The sequence below is a fragment of the Ceratotherium simum genome, chromosome 25 (assembly GCF_057802395.1).
Source record: "Ceratotherium simum simum isolate JZ-2026a chromosome 25, ASM5780239v1, whole genome shotgun sequence".
Lineage (NCBI taxonomy): Eukaryota > Metazoa > Chordata > Mammalia > Perissodactyla > Rhinocerotidae > Ceratotherium > Ceratotherium simum.
In genome coordinates, this window is record NC_141924.1 from 1928110 (window position 1) to 1954405 (window position 26296).

Sequence of the window (26296 nt, forward strand, 5' to 3'; positions counted from 1 at the left end):
GATCTCAGTGACATCCCTGAGGTGTGCCACCTCATCCCCTGTCCCCCGAAGGTCCAGCCTGGCCTGAGGGTGCAGGAACAGCAAGTGGTCTCCCGGGGAGAGGAGAATCCATGGAAGAGAATTCCAATCCTGTTTTCAAAGGCCTCATTTGGCGCTTCCGTCTCCTCTCTTTCCAAAGCGGAACACGACGTGACAGACCCGCAGCCAGGCTGAAGTGTTGCTGAAGGACTCGCCCTCCCTGGGGACAGTTCAGAGAGGAAGGAAGATCATGGCCCCCGCCAGGACTGTTAGACGGACAATACCAGGACTGTTAGATGGACAATACCCGTGTGCCCCGTGTGCCCAGCCCTGTGCAGGACAAACCTGCATTAAAGAAATACCATCCACTACTTTACCTGCAGAATTCAGACCGCAGGTCTGCCCTTATCCACGTCCCATTCCTCGTGGATCTTCCAGAACTTTCCGTCTCTAAGGCTCCGTGCCCAGGCCTGTGGAGGTGAACACCCACCCAGAAGTCTGGATTACGGACTGTCCCCGCTGGGGGCAAAGAAGGAGGGGGATGGAGGGGCTGCTGCGGGGCCTGCGTTTCTCCTTGCAGAGACTGGAGGTGTCCTCAGAAGAGACAGATGGGGTCTCACAGGCTGGGGGTGCAGGACTCTTGTACCTGGGCCACCCCCGGGCTGGGAGTCGGGGTCCGGGAAGGGTCTCCTGGCCGCTCCCTGACCTCAGGGCACCCAGAGCGTCCCAGTAGAGTGGAGCATCTTAGCCATGAGCAGGGCTGGAGTCAGGCAGGGGCCCTAGCGTGGTGTCCTCCTTGGCTCCCGCCAGGTGCCACATGTTTCCACGCCCCCCTGGGAGAGAAAGGGGAAAAGAAAAGCCTTCCAGGAAGACCCTCCGACCCCACTCTGCAGAGGAATGAGGCAACTGCTCCCGTCGCACGGCTGGCAGGCATGTCCTTCTACGAGCTTCCTTTCCCTCAGTCGTCAAAGGTGAGACAGGAGCCCCCTCCCTCCCGGACAGAGCTGGGGCCAGAACCAGGGGTCACCGGAAAGTGCTGGGCAGAGGTAGGTGGGTCATTATGAGCAGGAAGGGGTCTAATATTCTGTCTTCCCTGGAAAAACCATAGTGAGGTCTGTGACTTGGAGTCTAATTTTAGTGCTACCTACACAGTAAACCGGGATTACTTGCCGTGGCACAGCACAGGGGAGAGGCTGCTGCTGCCCCCGGACTAGGGGTGTCCCCAGGGGCCTGACTCTCTGGAGGACCCCAGCCACGTGCCTTGAGCGCTGGGCAGATGGGTGCAAGCCCCACCCGGCAACCTGCTCACTGTGTGACCTTGGGCAAGCCCCCTGTGTCAGTTTCCCCACCTGTAAAACAAGAATAACGGCCCTGCCAGGTTCCACCCAGGGGTTCAAAGGGACAACCCCAGAAAGTGAGCTGTGACTGGAGACTGCAAGGCCCTGGGATCATCCCTGCACGTCCCTGTCCCCAGGTGTGGCCCCTGCTTCTGGGACATGGGGGTGGTGCCAAAGCCTGGGTGCCCATGAGCGTGGGGCCTGAAAGGGGGTGACCTAGTCCCCACCTGTACGGTCTGGTGTGTGTGTGTGCAGGGGACATAGCTGACGTAGTTGGGAGCCTGCCCTACAGCCAGCCCTGGGTCACACTCAGGGCCCCTCCCAGCCCCTGGCTGCTCTGGAAGACGGTGAGATGGGAGAAAGAGCTGGCCCCTCCCTCCCCAGCAGGTGCTGGGTACAGAGACCCAGAGAACACGCCCTGCTCAGTGCCACAGACCAGGCACGCTTCACCCCTCCACGCTGCGAGCCAGCAGGGAGGGCCCTGCAGGGGGCGCCTGAGCCCACCCCCAGGGGCTCCTGTGGCCGAAAGCACCAGAGTTTGGGGCACCTGAGGACCTGCCATGGAGGGTGGCCTCACGCCAGGTGGCTCCTTCTTGTTCAGTTTTCTGCTGGCTTCCCTGGGAGGTTCTGCTGCTGGAAGGGCGCCTCAGAACTCACTGGCCTGGTGGCTCCTCTGATCGACGCCCAGCCTCTGCCCACCACAGGCCCCTCTCTGGTCTCTGCTGGCCTGGCTGCTGCCTTGGTGCTTTCCCCTATTCATCCCTGGGGAGACTCATCCCCAGCTAAGCCGCCGCCTCCCCCAGGCAGGCTTCCCTGACCTTCCTCCTACAAGCTGTGCTTCTCCCATTAGAGCAGTGTGCCCGATCTGTAACAGGCACTGGAGAATCTGCGAGGAATGAATGAATGAGTGAATGAGTGAATGGCTGCTGGGAGAGCTAGCAGGTGGGCTGGAGCAGAGGAGATGCTGGAACCAGATGGCGTCCAGAGAGGCTCTCTGGGCCCCGGGGCGGTAAGTCCTCCTCAGGACACAGGAGAGGGGTGGGATGGAGACTGGGGCAGCTGCGCCCAGGCTGAGGGCCAGGAGCTGGGTGGGGCCGCCCCTCCGGGAGCTGGGCACTGCCTTCCTCTCTCTCCAACAAATAAGACATTTGTTCTCCACCCAGAGTGCCGCTTCCTGGAGTGATTTATGGCCTCATTACCAAGCCCTCCTCGAGGTATGGATTTCTTTAATACAATTTACATTTGGGGGAAATTGATCACCATTCTGCCTTTTCCCCTGACCAGCATCAGAACTGCAGCCCAGCTGCTGAGGCTTCTCCATGCCCCCAGCCTCAGGGTCACTCAGGGGGCCAGCCCAGCCAGGGGCTCTGCAGGAGCCCACTCAGCCGAAACACAGACCGGCCAGCTCCAGCGGGACACCTGAGTCTCATGGGGCAGGTGACCCTGTGGCTGGGCATCTGGAGACCAGGGCCACGGGGGCTCGGCCACTCCTGCTGCGTGGGTAAAGTCAGCCCAGGCTTCCCTGGCCCCTGTCCCAGCACTTCCTTCCTGGTGGGGTAGGGGGGCCGGATGAAAGAACAGGCTGAGTCTTCATCCCCCTGTAGGGGTCCCCTGTCCCGGGTGGTGTGAGCCTCATCAGTGTGAACCACCCTGGGAGAGGCTGGGCGGGTATTGATCCCGATTGGCTAATAGAAACTGCTGCTCAGAGATGTAAAGTGACTCACCAAAGTCCCTCGGCTCGTAAGTGCTGGAATTAATAAGGCCAGACACAGGAGTGCGTAAACGAGATCCCAGACGCAAAATTGCTCTGTAACCTGGAAATCCCTTGCCACTCTTAATTTTTATAATTTGTATTAAAATATGAGACATTGAAATGAGACCTTTGTAAATGAAGTGCTCAACTTAAGTGTTAGGGATAAATATTCAGGATAATAACAAAAAGGGGTGCACATGGGGTGTCCTGCCCTGGTCCTTCAGGCTGGGTCGCATCCCTCCAAGCCCGAGGTCAGCAGCCCTCCTCCTGCAGACCCTGGCTGGGCTGCGTGTCCAGCTCCCCTTCCGTTCTTGGCCGGGGAATGTGGACAAAGTGTTGATGCCGCCCCGGGCTGGGTCCTGAGCCTCCCCAAGTGCTTAGCCCACCTCTCTCCGTGCCCCGGCCGAGCGTGGAGAACCCCCGGGACCCCGAGGAGGCAGGCTGCTTGGGGAGGGAGCCTGGATCTCCGGGTGACCAACTGACAGGTGGGCAGCCCAGAGCCCCAGGGAACCTGCGGGAGCCGGAAGCGCCTCCCGGGTGTGTAAGCACGCAGATGTGGATCCGCCAGCCTCCCTGACTGGTGGAAATCATTGCCTGGACGTCTGGGGCTGCTGCTCCACAAATATGAGAAGCAGAAAGAAACGATGACAACCAGACAAACGTGTGAGGGTGACATGGCGGCTGGGTGGCAGATAAAGAATAGATGAAGAAAGAGTAAAGGAAGAAAGGAAGTGAGGGAGAAAGGAGAGGGGGAGGGAGGGAGGAAGGGAAGCACTGAGGCTGCGAGACACTCGGGGGCCCTGCTTAAGGCAAGTTATTGATCCTATTGGTTTCCTGTGTCTGTTCTAACAAATTACCCTGTGCTTGGTGGCTTAAAACAAAAGAAACATATTCGTGTATTCTTGTACAGTTCTGGAGAAGAGAATTCCAAAATTAATCTTATAGGGCTAAAGTCAAGATGTCAGCCATGCTGGTTCTTTCCTGAGGCTCTGGGGAAGATCCTGCCCTTACCTGTCCCAGCTCCTGGTGGCTAATGACAAGTCTTGGCTTGTGGCTGTGTCCCTCCAGGCTCCACTTCTGTCATCATGTTGTCAACCACGTGACCCAGGCCGCAGCGAGGGTCAGGTCCAAAGGAGCTTTCCCCAGGTTCCCACAGTCTCAGGGAAGCCAGCCTGTGAGAGAGGATAAGGGAGCCTGGGGCAAGGGGGCACAGAGCAAGGCTGAGAAAAAATCCGGGTTGTCCTGGGTCCTGGAACCCACTAGAAGCAGATGCATAGATGACGCCTAGGTTTCCAAGAGGCATCTATGGCCAAAGAAACCACAGCCTTGATCAAGCACTGCTTTGACTATCAGACATTTAAAACAACCCTGGGCTCCCCAGTCTTGCACAGAGAGACACTGAAGTCTCCCAGCCCACAGATGTGCGTAAGGGTGACGGAGGAAGAAGGACCTGGCCAGGGTGAAGCCTCACAGGAGAGCGCTCACGGGGCAGTTCCCACCAAGAGCAGGACCCGAGTATCTCAGAACTCCTCATCAGAGCCCGCCCAGGGGCCTCGGTGATCTGCCTCGCAGGATTCTAGAACTCTTTTGGGCCCCTGAGCACTGGGTGCCTCCCAGCCCCTCTCCACTCAGTGGTGCGGTTTTCTGCGTGTCTAGCTGTTGTCGTTTGGTAGGGTGCCTTGTTATTTCACTGTTGCTGAAAATAAGGAGCATGCCTCATCAGTGGAGCCCAGCGTGCCCAGCGTTGTCCTAGGGGTTCCATTTTGTTTTCTTATTGAAACCTGAAACGTCGTCATCCCTATTTTCTTAAACTTGAAAAAAAGTATGAAAGATGTCGAGAACACTGTCTACCACGGTTGGGTGAGTCAACACGGAGCCGAAATGTGGAATATGCCTTCCTGACTCCACACCCACGCTTTTTCTTCTCTGCACTTCTCTGCACCTTCCTCACCCCAAACCAGCAAGGCTTATTTCCTTGGAAAATTCCTCTTCATCTCTTTAAAGACTGATCAGAGAATACTTGTGCTGTAACACAATGGCACAGAGAGCTTTCTATTCAATTTCCAGTGAAAGCCAACTACTAACACCAGAAAGAATAAAATACAAAGAAAAAAAAATACCCAACTTTAGTGAAACCGGAGACAACCACAGCCATAAACCTTGGATTATGGGGGAAAGTGTCCAATACACGAAATTTGGGCAGAATGCGGGGGAACACTGGAAACAGCTGTAAAATGTTATAGATCTCAGGAAAGCTGCCTGTTCCTCCAAGAGCAGAGAGAGGAGCCAACCCACGGCCTCTTGTCCAGACGGCTGCTTCTGGGGGTGGACGTGCTAAGCGAATGTTCCTGTGCTGTGTACACAGAGTACGCAGGGTCAAGGGTGATTCAGGGCTACAATGGTGCAGACATGCAATCTACGCTGGGGGCGGGCAGTGTGGAGGGGGCAGTGGCTGCATCAGCTCCGTCACAGAGGAGCAGAGTCACCGAGGAGAGAGGTGTATGTGCCAGAACCACAACTTGTCTCCTCTGGGTTCCACACTGACTCCTTTTTTGGGAGGGCATCACTGCCTTCCAGGCCACACCCCACTCTCACCTCGAAGAGCTCCCTGGAGCTGGAGTCTGAGTCGAGGCCCCGTGTCAGGCGCCTGTCCACCTACACGACAATCACTTTTCCCAGCAGGATTCATGTGCTGGGAAGCTCAATTCAATCAGGGCATCGCTAGAGCTGAAGGTGGGGTCAGATCTTGTCAAGAATGAGGGGAGCATAGTGGGTAGTCAGGTAGTTTGAGGTTCCTCAAGCCGTCCCCTCTCCCCATTCAGAATTCTGCGAGGCAGGGCAGGGGGCAGGGGGCCATCGCACATGGCCATCACACATCCCACTGGGAAAGAAAGGGCTGGCATTGGTGAGACAGTGGGGAGGCCACGGGAGATGCTGCCCCAGGGCCAACACCGGTAGTCACAGGCTAAAATGCCCATGGTCTGGGGTGGGACATCTGGAGCGTCAGTATAAGAACCCCAAAAGTCTGCTCCTCCATCACAGCATTGAGAACACTGGCAACGCTTGTCAAAATCAACTTAGTCAGAAATCTCTACATCGACAAAATGCTTGCCATAATCCAAGAAGTGTTCATTCAAGAAAAATGGATGAATGCTAGTAAGAACAGGGAGCTTGTTGGTGTGGCATCTCGCCCTATCCCCATCTCCTTCTCCCCAGTCCTGTGACAACCTGGAACACCAGCAGCCTTGCAGCCACAACAACTGTGAAAACAGCAGCCTAGCAGCCACTGGGGGGGACAGGCCAGGTTGGAAGCTCCTCAAAAGCCCAATTCCCAGAGAAGTGTCACTATCTGGCTTGTCTCACAGCTCCCCAGAAGAGGCCCATTCACAGGGCTTTTCATTATTTGACCTGGCTCAGGGAATTTGTTAAAGACAGCCTGTGGGAAATGTTTATCATTGCAGCTGTCTGGGGCAGTGATGCCCATATGGGCAAGGAAGAGGCTGACCAAAAACATAAAAATATGATCTGGAGAAAGAGATATGTATAGGGCACTTTGCCAAGCTCCAACACATTACCGCGGATCTACAGAAACACGCACAGATGCAGGTTTATGTGTGCACACGTTTAGGAAAAGCCTGAGAAGGTCCTAATCTCTCCTCCCCAGAGTCTGAGGCCCTGCAGAAGCAAGAAGTGAGGGCTAATCCAGAGTCGTAGCTGCCTGAGCATGGGCAACATAGCCCTACCCCACACAGAGCCCCTCAGCAAAGGCCGGGAGACCTGCTGGGGCACGGTGTGTGAGGACAGCTCTGTCCAGTCACTAGCTGACCGGATGACCAGTAAACTAACTGAACAGAGACTTCAGTGGCCACACACAACAGAGAATGCAGACTTTACAGAGTTAGTCCAAAAGTCACTAAACAAAGAGCACAAACAAAAATAATAACTAACAACAAACTCTAGGGAGGAGGTGGAATCTGATTTCCAGAGTTGCCAAGTCATATTACTTAAAATGCTCATCTTTCAACAAAAAACTATTAGAACTGCAAGGAAACAGGACAGTGTGGCTCTCACATAGACAGGAAAAGAAAAGCAGTAAATGCAAAATGTCCCTGAGGAAGCCAGATGTTGGACCTACTAGACAAAGACTCTAAATGAGATAATTCAAATATCTTCAAAAAACTAAAGGAAACTATGTCTAAATAATTAAATGAAAGTATAGATGATATCTCACCAAGTAGAGAATATCAATAAAGGGAAAGATTTTTTTTTAAAAGAACCAAATAAGATTTTGGAGTTGTAAGGTACAATAACTCAAAAGAAAAACGGACTAATGAGACTTAACAGCAAGTTTGAGTTGACAGAAGAAAGAGTGAGCAAACTCAAAGATAGGTCATTATTTATCATCCAACCCAAGGAACAAAAACAAAAGGAATAAAGAAAAATGAACAGAACCTCAGAGATCTGGGGGATAACATCAAACATACCAGGATGATAGGAGTCCCCAAAAAATAGCAGAGAAAGAAAGGAGCAGAAAGAAAGTTTGAAGTAGTAATTAACGGCTTAAAACATCCCAAATTTGATGACAAATATTTATCTATACATCCAAAAGCTCAATGAACTCTAAGTAGGATAAAATCAAAGAGATCTACGCTTAGACACACAATCTTCAAGTTGTTGAAAGACAGAGAGAACTTGAAAGCAGCAAGAGAAAAATGAGTCACCATGTATAGGAAATCTTCCAAAGATTAATATCCAACTGCCCATGAGAAACCATGCAGGTCAGAAGACAGTGAGATAATGTATTCAAAGGGCTGGAAGAAAAAGACTGTCAACCTAGAATTCTATATTCAGCAGAAATATCCTTCAAAAAAGAAAAAGAAATGAAAGCTCAATAGAAAAGGAATGGGAGGTAACTTCCTCAACCTGATAAAATACATCTATAAACAACCCACAGATAACATCATGCTTAATAGTGAGAGACTGAAAGCTTTCCTTGTATGATCAAGGACGTGACAAAGATGTCTGCTCTCATCACTTTTTATCAGGGTTGTACTAGAAAATCTAGCCAGAGAAATTAAGCAGGAACAAGAAATAAATGGTATCCAGATTTTAAAGGAGAAGTAATACTATATCTGTTTACAGATGACAAATCTTTTATGTAGAAAATTATAAGGAATCCACTAAAAACCTATTGCAATTTATAAGGGAGTTCAGCAGGGTTGCAGGAAACAAGATCAATATACAAAACTCATTGTATACAAAACAATTACATGTTTTTACAATAGCAATGAACAACCCCAAAATGAAGTTAAGAAAACAATTTCATTTACAATCACATCAAAAAGGAATAAAGTTAACCAAAGTGCAAGATTTTTACACTGAAACCCAGAAAACATTATTGAAAGGGATTTTATGTAAGCTGTTGATCCTAAATTTCTTATTGAAATGCAAGAGACTCAGGATAGCCAAAACATTCTTGAGAATGAAGGACTCACGTTCTCTAATTTTAAAACTACAATAACCAAGACAGAGAGGTGCTGGCATAAAAATAGGCATACAGGTCAATTAATTAGAGTCGAGAGTATAAAAATAAATCCTTACTTTTTTGGTCAATTGATTTTCGACAAGGTTGCTAAGAATATTCAATGGAGAATGAGTAGTCTTTTCAACAAATTGTGCTGGGTTTATGGGATATCCATATGCAGAATAGTGAATTTGAACTTCTACCTCAAATTCCAAACAAAAATTAAGCCCAAATGAATTCTAGACATAAATATAAGTGCTAAAACTTATGTTATAAAACTCTTAAAGGAAAACATACAAGTAGATCTTTGTGACTTTGGGTTACATAATTGTTTCATAGGTACTTCACCAAAAGCACAAGTGACAGAAAAAAAACAGATAAACTGGATTTCATTAAAATTAACATTTTTCGTGCTACAAAGGACACCATCAAAACAGTGAGACGGTAACCCACAGAATGGAAGAAAATGTTTGAAATGTATATATGTGGTAAGGAGCTTCTAACCAGAATATATAAAGAGCCCTTACAACTCCACCAGGCATTAGCCCAATTAAGCATGAATTTGAATATACACTTCTCCAAAGAAGATATGCAAATGGCCAATAAGCACATGAAAAGATATTCAAAATTTTTACTCATTAGGGAAATGCAAGTCACAACCATAATTAGATACTATTTCAGACCTAATAAGATAATTCAAATAAAAAGACAGACAGTCACAAGCATTGACAATAATGTAGAGAAAGTGGAACCTTCATACTTTGCTGATGGGAATATAAATGGTGCAGTCACTTTGGAAAACAGTTTGGCTGTTTCACAAAATATAAAGCCCAGTAATTCCACTCCTAGGTAGACACCCAACAGAAACGAAAACACATGTCTGCACAAAAACTTGTTCATGAATGTTCATAGCAGCATTATTCATAGTTATTCATAGTTAAAAAGAAGATACAACCTACATAGCCATCAACTAATGAATGCATAAATAACAGGTGGCATGTCCATACAATTGACTATTATTTGGCAATAAAAACTGTAATACTGATAATTACTACCCATGAATGAACCTTGAAAATATTATGCCAAGTGAAAGTAGCCAATCACAAAGGAACACATAGTGTGTGATTCTATTTATACTAAATGTTCAGAATAGACAAATTCATAGAGACAGAAAGTGGATTAGTGGTTGACAGTGGCCGGGGCAAGACAAGTGGAAAGTGACTGCTAATGGGTACAGGGTTTATCTGGTGGATGAGGAAAATGTTCTAAAATTAGGTAGTGGTGATCCTGGCAAAACTGCGAATATACTAAACACCGCTGTATAGCATACCTTAAAAGGGTGAAATATACGGTCTGTGAATTCCACCTCAATAAAGCCATTTTTAACAAGTCAAAGGACTGCTGGGAAGGGAAGGGAATGGGGTCCTGGGCCGTGGGAATGTGCCTGGTAAACATTGATTACAAGCGCTAAGCGTGATGCATCAAAATCATCGAAAGCTCAAGAACGCAGCCACTCCAGGTGGGGAGAAAGGTCTGCTGGTGATCAAGGAATCCACTAACATGTGAAATGAAGGCCACACAAATGGCAAAACAGTTTGAAGCAGAATGTAAAGGTTATGTGTATACACATACATACAGATATATACATTTATATATGTGTGTATTTATAGAATACATTTAAACTTTGACAAAGATACAGATACACACACATGTATACACACACACATCAAGGGCAAGTAGGTAAAAAGAGGTGTACGTTTCCTTATTTATTTAATTTATAAACAGTTTTAAATAGTCTGTAAAGATAATAGACCAAATTTTAGATTTTTACAGGAGTAAAGGTAACCATTAGTAGTCCTAAGCAAGTGAATGAGTGGAAAAGTCAGAAGATGGTGACAATATCTTGGAAATACATACGTGAATTAGTTTTCTCCTTTTACATAGTAGGGGGTTAATAGGCCATCTGAAGTTACTAAATCGAGAAATAGGTTTTTTTAAATTTTAGTAAAAGTTATAAAGGCAGCTACCGGAAAAATATAAGCAAATGAATTAACTTCCAAATTATGAGAAGGAAAACACACACACAGAGAAACTTCAAATGAAGCAGTAAAAGACAGAAAACAACAGAAACATGAAAGTAGAAATATACCACACGGAGAAGTCGGTAGAGCTGTAATCAAATATGTCCATCACGGCAGCAAATGTAAATGCAATATATTCACTTATTAAAACAAGAAGATTCTCAGACTAGATGAAAAAAATCACAATCCGGTGTAAGCTGCATTCACAGGATATATCCAGAATAAAGTAATCAAGAAATCTGTGGGCCAAGACACACAGACAAGTGGAAGCAGAGAGTGAGCTGGAGCGGAGATGTTCACATCAGATGAGGCTCTTGTCGATGCGAAGGAACCCTGAAGAAGAGGCAGAAGCCCTGTGATAACGATCACGAGCACAATCCCAGTAGAATTCAGCCACTTGTGCACCAAAAAGGTTGGTGTTTGTAACCAACATAAAGTAAAACCCAAAGGAAATAAAATAAATAGCCAGAAGCACATGGGTCCAAGTGTCTCAATCTGGGTCCCTGGATGCAGGGCTGGGAGCTGGGTTCTGGATGAGGCGAGTGTGGGAGGCGAGCCCAGGAGAGGGGAGCGGGGTACGCGCAGCCAGTAACAGGTGAGCTACTGTGAGGCCGCCTGGGCGGGACAGAGGGCGGCACCCCTCCCTGCCTCCCACAGTTGTGGAGAACCTGAGACAGGAGAGAAGGGGTGCAGGACCAACCCAGCCGGGCAGCCCAGTGACCACGGGGCAGGCGGCTCAGGAGTGCATGGAGGGAGGGTGGCCTGGGACTCCAGGGTCATCAGCCTCAAGGAGAACGTTTACCTCACTTTGCTCATCCCCTGAGGTCAAGTAGACAAAATATATGTGAGATTTTGGAGGACAGTGCAATATATAATAAGGACGATGTGCAATTATATATCCCAACTTCACTCAGAAAATAGGGAGCAGAGCTCCTTATCAGGTACCATGAATTATTTACAGAAAATGACCATATTCTTGGACACAAAACAAAGTTCAGTGTATGCTCAGGAGGCCACCTAAAAAGACAGAATACCTGGAGGAAAACAGAAATGAAAGTGTGATGCAATTTAAATCATACGATACTATAAATGCCATGCCCAGAACAAAATTATTCATCATGAATATTTTAAGTTCAAATTTTAAAAAGGTGATTAAATAAATGAACAAGTCAACTATAAATAGAAAAATAAATGTATGAAAAGCAGAAGAATTTTATAAAGTAAAATAAAAATTAATTATGCATTAAAGAGAAAAAAGTAAAAATAGTAAATAATTTCCAAAGAAGCTTCTTTACAAAAACCCTATAAAATATAAAATATCGGACTTAATTACGAAAGAGAGACAGAGGAGCAAACACAAATTGAGAAATTAGTGTAGGAGAAAACCAAAAAGAGAGGCAGATTAGATACATATTTTTTCTCCATATAATTAATTTGAAAAGCCAGCAGAAATAGATGATCATGCAAGAATGTATCTATGTATAGACTATATCTATCTATAGATCAATATCTGTCTATCTGCGTATCTATCTCTCTATCCGTCTATCTATCTATCTGGAGTCCAAAATTTACCTTTAGATGAGATTGCAAATCTAAATTGACCTATTGCCATAAACAAAATTGAGAAAGCTGTCCAGTAGCTATTTCTCCTTAAATCACTCTTGTTATGAAAATTCTTTATTGAATTCTATCAAAACAGAATAAATAATACAGAAGTTTTTCAAAATTTTTGGAAACTTTTCTCTTTCAGGTTGTAACCAAGCATGACCAAAACATAGAAATGTATCTAGTTTGTGAATATAGATGCAAAAATTCAACATAATATATTAACAAGTAGAATCAAACAGTTCATAAAAATAAAAATACATTATGACTAAGTGTGGGTCTTTCCAGGAACCGGAAATGGTTCAATATTTGGAATTAATTACAAATTAAGTCCATAAATGATAAAATAGAAATTTTTAATGATTCAAAATACATTCTTAATAAAACTGTAAAAAATTTTTAAAAGACCACTAACTCCTCCCCTCTAAAAATGAGTGATGAACATGAGGTCATTCCCACAAAAGAACAAAAATAACCAGTAAACATAACACAAAATGTTCAAAGTACATGAAGTCAAGAAGAGCAAATCTAGGCCAATGATACGGTATTCTTCTACAGGGTGGGCCCGCTCTGACGTGTGGCGGGCAGTGGACTGACAAGGAAGTTCGGGAACATGCCCCCCACACTCTCCTAGAGACCACGTGACTTTTGCAATCGCCTTGGAGCATAATTCTAGAGCATATCACAAATTTTAAAAGGTACTTACCATTTGTCCCAGCAGTTCCACGTTTGCAATACTACCCTGCGCAAATACATGCACATAAGAGCCAAGATATATAGTAAAGATTTCCATTTTTTAAATAATTACAGTGCCTGGGACCAATCTAAGTACCTCTCATTATGAGATTGAGTAAATAATTTATGGAATATCATGGAGCTATTTAAGAAAGAATGGATTAGAATATCTCCAAAATATATTGCTAAATGAGAAAAGCAAAATGCATAGCAGAGTGTAGATAATGCTCCTATTAGTGCTTTCAGAAAGGGTGAGTTACACATGTACACACACAGAAATGCAGAAAGACCATGCAGCCCGGTCAGGGAGGGAGATGTCTAGGCAGAGTCACAAAACTCTCTTCTTAGACGTTGCCTCTGGGAGGGAAAAGCGCAAATCGGGTGGAAAACTACTGGCTTATCCTTGCACAGCCTTGGAACTGTTTGATATGTTAACCTTGCTAAAGTATTACTTTTTCCAATAAAATATATATATACATACACAGAATGAAGCATTCACACATATTCGTATTTGTACATACTCACATATACACATACTAGGACATGTGCAGGGTCACTGTTAGGGAGCAGGCTCAGGGGCTGGAGCGCCCAGTCTGCCCCAGGGTGCAGATCCAGGTTGTGCCACCTGCCCTAAGGTGCTGGCCAGCCCTGTGCCTGAGGTTTCTCATCTCAGGAGTATGGGAACTGGACAGCACCTGTCTCGGAGGGTCATCACGAGGCCTGAGTTTATGCATGTCCAGCACTGCGGACAACGCCTGGCTTGTAGGAGTGTTTGGGGGCAGGCGCCCTTGACATTGTTTGTTACTGTTGGGAGTATTATTTGCCTTGTTCTGCTCTCCGCCTGGTGAGGAGGCCACAAGGGCCTCTGTCTCCTTATTCTCAGCTCCACAGCAGAGTTTCCAGCTCATCACAGGAATCAGGGAAACATCTCCTCAGGGCTTTTTGCCTCCCTTCATTTAGAACCTCATTGCACATCTCTTACATGCTGCACGTCGCGCCAGACTCTTGCAAAGCAAGGAGGAACAAAACCCCAGGACACCGCCCATCCAGGACGTGCATCCTGGCGGTGGACACCCTCGAAAGAGCGTTCTGTAAAAGTACTTTGTTCACAGAACTGTGGGGGCTGTGGCACATGTCACTGAGCCTTAAGGCCTTAGGAAAGCCTTTTATTTACAGAAAGAGAGAAAGGAAAGAGGAAATCAAACAAACAAACCAAACAAAGACATGTTTGGGGCCAGATTATACCTGCCCACTCCAAAGATATAAATATAGCATGAAGTATTAAACACCCATCTGGCATCGGTACAGGTGTACGTGGATATGTTAGTGAGAGAGAAGAGGTCCCACGAGCATTCACAAACTTGTATGGCGCTCAGGTGATAACAAAGCTATCGTTACGAATAACTGAAGAATGCGTGTGCTATTCATTAAATTGGTGCAGGGACAACTGGCTAGCCGGATGGGAAGATAAAATTTTATCTCTCTCTCAAGCCACACACAGAAATGAATTCCAGATGGCATCAAGATCTAAATGTTAAAAGCAAAACTTTAAAATCTTAAAAGAAAATGTGTTTTGTTATTCTGATTCATATTCTTATTTCTTAAATAAGGCACAAAAGCACAAAACCTAAAGGAGATGAATAATGTATTTCCTTGCATCAAAATTTAAAACTTTATACAGCAAAACCATCATAAACAATAAAGGAGGAGACTTTTTATTCAACAAAATTAATAAAGATTTTTATGTTGAATATGCAAACAACTGGCAAATCAACAAGAAAAAGAAAAATGTAGTAAAAAATGGGCAAAAGATATAAATATACAACTCAGAACAGGGAAACTCAAATGCCCAACAAATATGTGAGGACAATTTAATCTCATTCATACTTAAAATTATGAGATAACCGCAGACACAATAGATTGATAACAATTAAGTAGATATACCAAATATGAGTGAGGATGCGGGGGAAAGGCAAGATGGGAGGGGGCGGCTTGGCGCAGCCTCTCTGAACAGTGACTGGACAGCACATAACTGAAGGTGAAGCTGTGTGTGCACCGTGAGCTGGCCGTCCCACCTCTGTGCATCTAGTCTACAGCACCTCTCACCCACGTGCTCACGGACACACGGGCGGGAATAGTCACACAGCATTGTTAGCTATAGCAAATATATGGAAACAACCAATGTGTCCATCAATGGGAGAATGGATAAACAAACCGAGACGTTATCAATGTAACAAAAAAGTTCACAGTCGTTTAAATGAATGAACTCTGAGTATATGCCTCGCCAAGAACAGATCTCACAATATTGTGCTGAGTGAAAAAGGAAATTACAAAAGCATACATACGGCATGTTACCTTTTGTGTTAGGATTAAAACAAAATATGTATGTGTTATATTGTTTATAGCTACAGGCATGTGTGGAAGAAACACAGAAAAAAGAGTGGGAAAGACACAAGCTTCATCTCAGGGGGATGGATGGAGGAGACTAGGACAGTTCAAGGTACTCTGACCTTGTCTATGATGTTTCATTTATTATTTTTTATATAGATTTCATGTTTTTAGTGCATTTTGGATTTACTGAAAAAATGAGCAGACAGTACAGAGTTCTGTAACCCATTCCACCCCCACCTCCTGGGAGGAGTTTCCCCTTTATTAGCATCTAGCTTTAGTGCAGTACATTTGGTACAACTAATGAACAACATTGATACATCATTATTAACTCAAGTCCACAGTTTCCATCAGGGTTCACTCTTGGTCTTATACATCCTAGGCGTTTGGACAAATGTATAATGAGCTGTATCCACCATTACAGGACGGTACAGAGTACTTTCGCTGCCCTAAAAATCCTCTGTGCTCCCCCATTCATCCCTCCCCTACTTGCCTCCAACCTCCAATAACCACTGATCTTTTCACTGTCTCTCCAGTTCTGCCTTTTGCAAAATGTCCTATAGTTGGGATCATACAGTATGCAGCATTTTCAGATTGGCTTCTCTCCCTTAGTGATATGCATTTAAGGTTCCTCCATGTCTTTTCATGGCTTGACAGCTCATTTCTTTTTAGCACTGAATAATATTCCATTGTCTGGACAGACCACGGCATGTTTATCCATTCACCTACCGGGGGACATCTTGGTTGCTTCCAAGTGTTGCCAATTATGAATAAAGCTGCTATAAACAGTCGCCTCCAAGAAATCGTCAAAGTGACCACGTGACTGTTCCTGCCAGCGTGTGGCTCTGGCAGCTGCTCCCCATGTGAGCAGATCTCAGCTTCCTTTTCGGATTCCCTTGTCTCTCTAATTTCAGGGAGGTGGCTTGCCCTGCCACCTCGATTCTCAGATGGTCCAAGAAAAGTCATTGATTTTCAGTTTGTTCAGATTTTTTTCCTTTTGTAAGGACAGGAGAGATGACTTCCGAGCCATTACATGGTGTCACTAAACCTGGAGGTCCTCGCTGTTCTGCTTTTCCCTCAGTGTTAAGTCTCGGCTCCCGTGAGGGGAGAGGCCATGACTTCGGCTCTTTACGTCACGCACACAGCTCCTAAGAGGGGCCCCACATAGAGTAGACTTTGCTGTGTCTCTCCAACAACCCCATGGGCAAAATGCACCAGCTCAGAGTCTTTCTCTTCCAACGTCTCGAAGCTCAAGCCAAGCTCTTGCCACAAAGCTAGCATCCCATGAGCTACCCTGCTCTCACTGATGCATAGAAGGTGCTCAGTGCTCACCGGCTCGTCGCGGAGTCCATGAGAGGCTCTGGCTCCTTCTGTGGCACTTCCGCGGATTCCAGCGTCTTCAGGGCTGTGCACAAGCGTGCCCTGTATTTGAACCTCAATTTCTTTGTCTCTCCTCTTCACATGAATATTTATTGCGTGGAAAGCAAAGCCAGCACACCAGCCCCCCATTCACAGAACTCATCAACAACTCCTTTGTGAAACCTGACCTAGGGACAGAGGATTGAGACGAGATGAATGTGTTTCGTTTTCTGAATCACAAGGGCTGCTATGAACAATGTTCAATGGGCTTTTATTCTTTTATTTCTGTTCAACCCAGAACTTTGGGAGAGCAAAGGGACGGCAAATTTGTTGCAAAATAACATCTGATCAGTCCACAGGGAGGACTCTGTGGGGGCTTCCATACTTGCTCCAGGAGGCTCTGACCCCCTCCCAAATTCGCTCACGGCACCCACTGTGAAAGGGCTCTGAGTCCTGCAGGAAATGCTTACCTGTGCAAAGCTGGTGCTCCGTGGGTCTCCTCCTTCCTTAGCACAGCGTGGTGACCAGCGCACAGTGGCCAGCATCAGCAGCGGTTTGGGGCAGGAGCTGAGTGCACAGGACTCTTCCAGGACTGGGAGCAGGACTCATGTCCAGATCTCCATCTGTTCAATGTCCAAACAACTATAAATGCCACCAATTTGTGGTGAGATACATTTCAGCCAGTTGTCTGATGTCCTGTAAATCAGCAGGTGGATCAATAAACTTCTCCTGTTAGCCGGCTTCCGTCATCACACAAACCACCGGCGACCGGGCCAGCTGCAGCGCCTGCTGTCTAGATGTCCCGGGAACAGGCTCTTTCTCTCCTGCCCTTCAACCTGCCAGCGAGGGGGCCCCTCTCACTCCCCAGCTCCACAGGCTGAGCCAGTCCTTTCTTTCCCAGGAAGTCAGCCTTCTTGTGAAGCCCCCCAAGTTCTCCTCCTGACCCCCCATTGTATTTCCTCTTCCACAGGGCAGCCCTTCAGAGATGAGATTTCCAGCAGGACCCTCTCTCTGTACCTCTGTCTGTATCTGTCTCTGTTTCTCTGTCTCTATCTCTATCTCTTTGTCTATCTCCATCTCTGTCTGTCTCTTTCCATCTCTCTCTATCTGTCTTTCTATCTCTATCTCTCTCTGTCTCTCTCCACATCTCTCTCTGTCTTTGTCTCTCTGTCTCTGTCCTCTGTCTCTTTGTTTCTCTCCATATCTCTCTCTGTCTCTGTCTCTCTCCTCTCTCTGTCTCTCTATCTCCCTCTCCATCTCTCTCTCTCACACACACACAAAAATATACAACCCAATTCTCTTATAAAACTCTTCAACCTCAGAGCCTCATCCCTGAGGAGGGTCCCAGATGCCCTCTTTCTCCCCAGGCACCTGGGTCTGTCCCTGCATCCTCAAATTATGAGCCCTGGAGCTTGCTGCAGGTCCTTCCGTGGTGACACTATACACTGCCATGACTTTGTGACTCCTGGCCATTAAACAAATGTGCCAGGAGAGCACCATGGACACCAGGGTCCCTGCCCTTCTGGGGTGATCCAGAAGTAGGAGTGTGCTGGGGGCCCGGGAGTGGGGGTTTCCCAGGGGCTGTGAGAGTGACCAAGAGTGGCACTTCCCCAGAGAAGCACAGGCCCTGAGCTGGGGGCCTGCACAGTGGGGGCACAGGAAGTCAGGCCGTCTGACCAGAGCTCGCAGTGACCAGCAAGCAGCTTCCTCGGGAGGCGGGTAGCAGAGCTGGGCCTCGGAGGTCCAGCCAGCTCCGCATCCGCAGGGCACCTCTGCTGAAACCACGCGCACTTTTTATCCCACAGTTGCTCACAGAGGACGCAGACACGAGCGTGGGACGGCCAGTTTCTCTGCCTAGAGCGGAGCCGCTTGTGCCTTCAAAGGCTGTGAGCAGAAGTCTTTCAAACCTTCCTAAGGAGGCCAGGGTTCAGGGTGGGCTCCAAGGACACGGTACTGTTCTGAAACCACGTCAGTGTTGAAAAGGAGTTGCACAGTCACTTCATCCCATCAGGCTGAAAAAATATATTTCTATCATAAACTACAAAGGGAATTAGAACAAAGTTCAAACGTCCTGCCAGGTCCCCGGGGGAGAGTTCCGAGTGGACACTTCTCTGAGCGCTTTGACTACGGCTCTGTCAACACCACCTCTGAGAGCAGGCTGCTCGGTAACCGCGCAGGGACTCTGCTCGCCTGTGACCGGAAAGGGCACAGTCCCGAGCGCCGGGGCAGTCGAGGCCGCTCATTGGGAGAGGGCCCCAGCTGCGTCTCTGACCAGTGTCCCCTGCAGCCTCCTGACGGCGCCCATAGGGCCGAGATGCGTGCTGGGGGCCAGCTGTCTTCTGGGACGAGGACGCACCGCGGGGGCTGCCTTCCGAGTCAGCGGGGCTGCTGCAGGTGGGAGTGATGAGGGAACCCAGTGGTCTCCGCAGGACACTCTCTGCGTCCCCGGGGCTGAGGTTTGAAATGCTCCCTCCCTCTATTCCCGGGTGCTGCTTCAAGGACTCAGTGCAGTGAGATCATCAGAGATGTTCCGTGACGGGGGTACTGGGGCGTTCTTGCAGGGTTGTTTATAAATCCAGCAAGAGGAAGATGGTTCAATAGTCCACAGAGCGTCCATACGTGGTGACAAGAGCCGACGGGATCATTCCTGTAAATGCACAAACATGAGGTGACAACTGCATTCTAAAAGGTAGGAGAGAGAGGAAGGAGGGAAGAGGAGGAAGAGAGACTCCCAGCTACACCTGCATTTCTTTGCTCCTCTTTGCAGAAAACTTCCTCACAAGAGCTTCCTTATGCAAGGTCTCCACAACCTGCCCTCTCACGAGACCAGGGGTTCTCACACCCACCACTGTCCAAGAGGCAGCTCCTTTCAGATCACCAACCACCACGCCATGTCCAATTCTAACAGCCTCTGTTCTGCTGTCATCTGACGTCACCTGTGAAGTGAAGTCCCTACAGCCAGTGCTGGGCACCAGTGCACCCACCCCTCTCAGCTGCCACGTGAGGATTGCCCCTCCCTGATGGGAGCTGCCCAGCCTAGAGACACCTAGGAGTTACGCCCCATGCCCACCTCCAGGACCTGGGTCATTGATGCGAGAGGGGTTTTGAGCCACAGTTCATGCTCCAAAGCCAGACACCTCCTCAAACCACACCTGCACATGCACGTACCCAGTTACCTGTCCAGCATCCTCACTTGAATATCTAGATTCTGCAAGTAAACATATCCAAAGCTGAAGGCTCATCTTACCCTCAAACCTTTCCTTGTTTGGTATTTCCTGTCTGAAAAAAGTTCATCAGGGGTCCTGACTGTTGGAGTAATCACTTCCTTGTCTTTCTTTATGGTTTTATCAGCTAAGCGTGCATCGCAGGACACGATAGCTTACCCAGTCTTTTCTTGGCTGATATATCCTTCGTGCCTCTTTTAATCAAAAGCTTACCCTTCATCCCTCTCTTTTCCGTATAATCTATCTGCTGTAGAAGCCAGGTTGTTCAATCTGTAGGGTTTGCACCATCTGGACTCTGTTGAAAGTGCCCTCATGGTGCAGGGCTGCGAGTTCCGCCATCCTCTGTGTTTCCAGAGAGTCAGGAGCCAGACCCCGAGACTCTCAGGGTCTCAGACTCGGTCCCTCCCCTCGGGCTAGACCATAAGTGGTTCTCTCATGAGGAGGCGCATGATGTGTGGTCTTCGTTCCTTTTCTGAAATTGGCAGCTATTGATGCTCACTTACGCTCACACTTATATCCACTAGTTCTGGGCATTATAGCCTGATGACACCCTCATGGTATCCTTCTGTTTTCCTTTATGGGCTGAACTCATGTCATGAGGAAAAGCTTCCTCACATCCACTGTGAGGCTATGCTGTGGGTGGGGACACGAATGTTACTCTCTATGGATCAATGCTGGACTCTTTCACTTGATTTACTAGTTTTCAAGATAATGGCTTTTTCTCTCACGTCCACTAGGTGTCCAGTGAGCTTTCTTTTAATACTGTCATTTGACAGATTTAAACATATGTGAGGGGTGTCCATCAATTGCAGTTTTTATCCCAATTGAGGCACAGACTGTATCGTCTCTGTTCAGTGGTGGCTTCTTCCAAGTGGACCCTGAGGCCTGCAGACACAGGGTCTTTGCCATCTTGTTGACAGAAGGTCCCAGGCGGGTGCCACCTTCAACCTGGGCAAGCCAGGTGGCCCTTGGAGCCTGTCTCCTCAAGACTTTCTAAGTTCTCCTTGATGACACCATCGTGGCCAGATGCCCAGAACCAGACCAGGCTGCCTGTGGGTACCAACCACCTTTATCAGTGTTTTCTACACCACCTGATTCTGCTATCTAATTATTCTGTTTTTATGTGTATTTGGAGAAAATGCAAAAACTAGGCTGATACTGCCGCTGCCCCTTCCCAGATCCGAGGCTTGATTTACTTTACATCACTTGTCATCAACAATAAAAACCGTTTGCCTGTTTCCTGACTATTCCCCTCACCAGAAGGAAGGTGTCATGTGAATAAGGCCTTGATTTTGTTCAACGTGTTCTCTAAATCTAAAACTTTAAAATCTGGAATGACACATTTAAAGTGAACTCCCCCCAAAATTTGCCAACCTAGAATTCTCTATCTAGTGAAACTATCCTTCAAAAACGAAGGTTAAATAGAGGCGTTTTAGGAAAACAAGGGGAGAGAGTTTGTTTTCTAAAGAACTACAATACGAAGAGGTTCTTCATGCAGAAAAATACTTTGATGTGGAAATTCTGATCTGCAGGAGAAATGAAGAGCATGAGAAAACATGCGGGTAAACAACAAGAATATTTGCAATCTTTCTAAGCAAATATGAAAACATATGGGGCTTAAAACAAGTGCAGAACTAAAATAGGTGACATTTATAGCACAAACTATTCGACAAAGTATGTAGAAGCATATTCCTAGAAGACTCTCACATTGAACATGACGATGTACACTAATATTCAAGGATGTAATCCCTAGAGCAAATACTAATTTAAAAACAGATATAATTTAAAAGCCAAAAGGTTTATTTTTCCTGTCTGCCATGATGGAGGAATAGGGACCGTTTTCGTCCTCTTATCTTAAACAACTAGAGAACTAGACAAAATATGTGAACAAAGCAATTTTTCAGACATTGGACAGTGACAATGCAGGACAGTAATCCCTGAGAGAAGAAAGCAAATAAAACCAGCCCTGCGATTGCCCAGCTTACCGCCTGGAGAGGGTTGCCAAGAGGACTGATGGTCTCGCTTAGTTTGGGAGACGGAATTTGGCATTTGGGAAAACCAAGGTGCATAGGATCTGTGAGGAAAAATGCTAGAGAAGAAGGATACACAAAGAAATAACTTGAGAAATCTACAGAGGGGTCACCTTGAGTCCTTGGCTGAACAGCGACCTGCACACTAGTATGAGCAAAAGACCCACAGGAAGGGGCAGGCAGGTCCGGGGCTCCCTGAAGCTGGCAGAGGTTTCCTCCCCACCAGCCGTAGTAGAAGGATCTTACAGGAGAGGGATCGCCAGAGCCCTCCAAAGGCTAACGCCTCAGCAAGGAGGCCAAGTCAGCCCCAGACCAGAGATGCTCTGGACAGACTCCTACAAAAGTCAAGAGAAGTCGAGAAAAGATATAACTCATACCAAGGGGTTTGACTGAATCTCAGGACACATTCCAACAAAATTTAAGGAATGGAACAAAAGACAACAAAAAATCCCACAAATTTCACCATGTTCAACATTTAACACTTTTTCTGCTTCTTTGAATATCTGATATTTTTAACCAAATGTTGAACAATAAATATAGGCACAGAACTATCACAAATAATAGAATTAGCAGGCAAGTATGTTAAATCAGCTATTATGAATATACTCCATACATTTGAGAAGATAGAAAAAATATAATGCAACATTAGGAGAGGGATGGAAGATTATATATATATATATATATATATATATAAATAAAACTTCATAAAACTTCTGGAAATGAAAAACATAATGTCTCAAAAGAAAAATTTACTGTATAGGATGAAGAGCAGATTAGACACTGTACAAAAATATTAACAATCTAATGTAAACCATCCAAAATGAAGCACAAAGAGAAAGAAAGACTTAAAAAAATAAACAAGTAATTAATAAACCTCAGAGATGATATAGAGAAGCCTAATATACATATAATTGGGGTCCGGGGGGAGGGACAAAACAAATGTCTTAAATGATTATACTCAAAAATATTCCAAATTAATGAAAACTATAAACTCACAAATCCAAGAAATTCAACAAACCTAAATCTAGGAAACACAAAGAAAAGCATATTAAGGCACATTACTCAGATATGAAAAGCAGACAAAGGCATTAAAAGAAAACTACAGACCAATATCCATTATATAGATGTTAAAAAAATAGTTAGCAAAATAATCCATCAATATATTAAAAGGATAATACATCATTACCCAATGAGAATTTTCCCTGGAATGCAAAGTTAGTTTAATATCAGAAACCAATTAATGCAATTTACAATTAATGCAATATTAACAGAGAGCTAATTAACAAACAAATGAATACAGAAAAGTCATTTGCCAAAGTTTAATGTGCGTTCATAAAATAAAAACACAGCAAACTAAAAATAGCAGGGAACTTCCTCAATCTGATAAAGGACATAAACAAAGATTCTACAGCTAACATAATACAAAAGAAAGAATGAAATCTCCTTGAGATTGGGAACCAGGCAAGGATGTCAATGCTCAATATCTGGTCCTGCAAGTTGTAGCCACAGCATAAAGCAAGAAAAAGAAATAATAGGATTACAGATTGGGGAAAAAGAAGTAAAACTGCCTTTATTTGCAAGTACTATGTTCATGTATGTACAAAATTCCAAGGAATCTACAAAAACGTATTCCAACTAAGTGAATTTAGTGAGGTTACTGGATTTAATATCAGTATACCAAAACCATTGCATTTCTCAATGCTAGCAACAAACAATTGGAAATTAAAATTAAAAAAAAATCTGTTTACGGTAACTATTTACAATCTTTAAAACATGTTTACATTCTTTAAAATCAAAGTGTATGTAAGGCTGCTTTCCTTTCTGGAGTCACTAGAAGAGAATCTGTTTTCTTGCTTTTTCCAGGTTCTAGAGGCTACCTCCACTCCCTGGCTCATGGCCCCTTCCTCCATGTTCAAAGCCAGCAGTTACTTCTCTCTCACTATTCTTAGACACATCTTCCTCTGACCACAACTGGGAAAGATTCTCTGAATTTACAGATTTATTTGATAGGATAGGACCCACCTGGATAATCCAGGATCCTCTCCCCATCTCAAGATCTCTAATGACATCTGCAAATTCTCCTTTGCCAGGCAAGGTAACATAGTCACAGTTTCCGGGGATTAGGGCATGGACATCTGGGGGGCCATAATTCTACCTACCACAATTAACTAAGTAAATGGAGAGTAACCATGACCACGAGTTGGAATAATAATTATTGTTCAACTATGAGTTCTCAATAAATTCTTTTAGAGATTTAATTCAATCTCAATCAATATTAAATGTTTTTTTCCTATGGAAATTAATAAGCTTATTCTAAAGTCTATGTGGACATCCAAAGGAACTATATGAGTCAAAATAATGTTGAAAAAGAAGAATGATGTTGCAGGACTTACACGACCTGTTCTCAAGACTTACTCCAAGGCAACAGTAACAGAATCCAGGTGGTAAAGACAGAGATATAGATCAATAGAACCGAACAGAAAGTCCATGAATTGACCCACAGAAATATGCTCAACTGATTCTTGACCATAAAGGCGCCAAGATAATCCGTTGGGAAAAGACAATATTTTCAGGAAATGGTGCTACGAAGAATGTATACCCACATGCAAAAGCAATGAATCTCAGCCCTTTACACCATATAGAAAAATTAACTTGAAATAGATAATAGAACTAAACTGAAGTGTTGAAACTATGGATCTTCTGGAAAAAACATAATAGAAACACTTACTGTCTTTATGTTAAGCAAAGATTTATTAATAAGATATTGAAAGCTTGAACTAAAAATTTTAAAAATGATAAATGAGATTTCATCACGATTAAAATATTTTCTCTTCAAAACACACAAGAAAATGAAAGGCAAACCACAGATTGGGAAAAAAGTTGCAAAACATATGTAAAAGACTTCTATCCAGAATATATACAGAACTCTCACAACTCTATAATAAGATGATAAACAAAACATTTAAGAATGGGGAAATATTTGAACAGATGCTTTGCCAAAGAAGATAAACATGTGGTTAATAAGCATATGAAAAGATGCTCAACATCATTAGCCTTTAGAAGAATGCAAATTAAAACCGTAATGAGATACCACTTCACACCCAGTAAAATGGTTAAAATTTAAAAGACTGAAAATATCAAGTGTTGCTGAAGATAGGGAGCAATTGAAATTTTCCTACGTTGCTGGTGGGAGTGCAAAGTAGGGCACCACTTTGGAAAACCATCCGGCAGTTTTATAAACCTCAATCGACACTTACCACATGACCTGATAATTCCAATCCTAGGTATTTTTCTAAGAAAAGTGAAAACATATGCTCATGAAAAGATTTGTGCATGAATATTCATGCAACTCAGCTTTATTTGCAATAACTAGACACTGCACAGAACCCTAATGCCCATCAACCGATGCATAAATAAACACACAGTGGTATATCCATACTAAGGAATACTAGTTGGTGATAAAACAATAAAATAACAGTATGTACCAATGCCACACAACAACATAGATGGATCTCAAATCATTATGTTAAGTAAAGGAAGCCAGACACAAAACACTGATACTGTATGATTCAATTTATACAAAATTCTAGAAACATCAAAAGGATGGTGATAGAAAGCAGATTAGCGTTAACGGGGGCTGTGGTGGGAGAGCAAATTGCTTGCAAAGGGGCATGACAGACTTTTTGGGGTGATAGAAATGTTATATCTCTTGATTGTGGTGGTGGTGACAAAATTCACAGAATTATACACTTTAAATTGGTGCATTTTATTGTATATAAAACATATTCCAATAAGGTAAACCAAAAATAAGCCAATAGAAGTGGAAAATGAATAATAAAATATACTTGATTAACCCAAAATAAGGCAAGAAGGAGGAACAAAGAATAGATGGGATAAATTAAAAACACAGAAAGATAGTAGATTTAAATCAAATATTCCTTTAAATATAAATGGACTAAGTGCACCAATTTAAGATCAGAGAGAGAGTGGATGGAAAGCAAGACTCCATTATATGCTGTTTATAAAAGATACAGTTTAAATACAAAAAATCAGATAAGTTAAAATTGAAACAATTAGAAGATATACAATGGAAACACTAGAGGCGATATTAATACCAGACACAGAGGGCTAAGACAAGAAGTGGCATCAGATAATAGGAAAGGCATTTTACAATGCAAAGAAGATAAATTCATTCACAAACATAACTTGTATATACACCAAAAAAAAAAAAAATGACCTTCA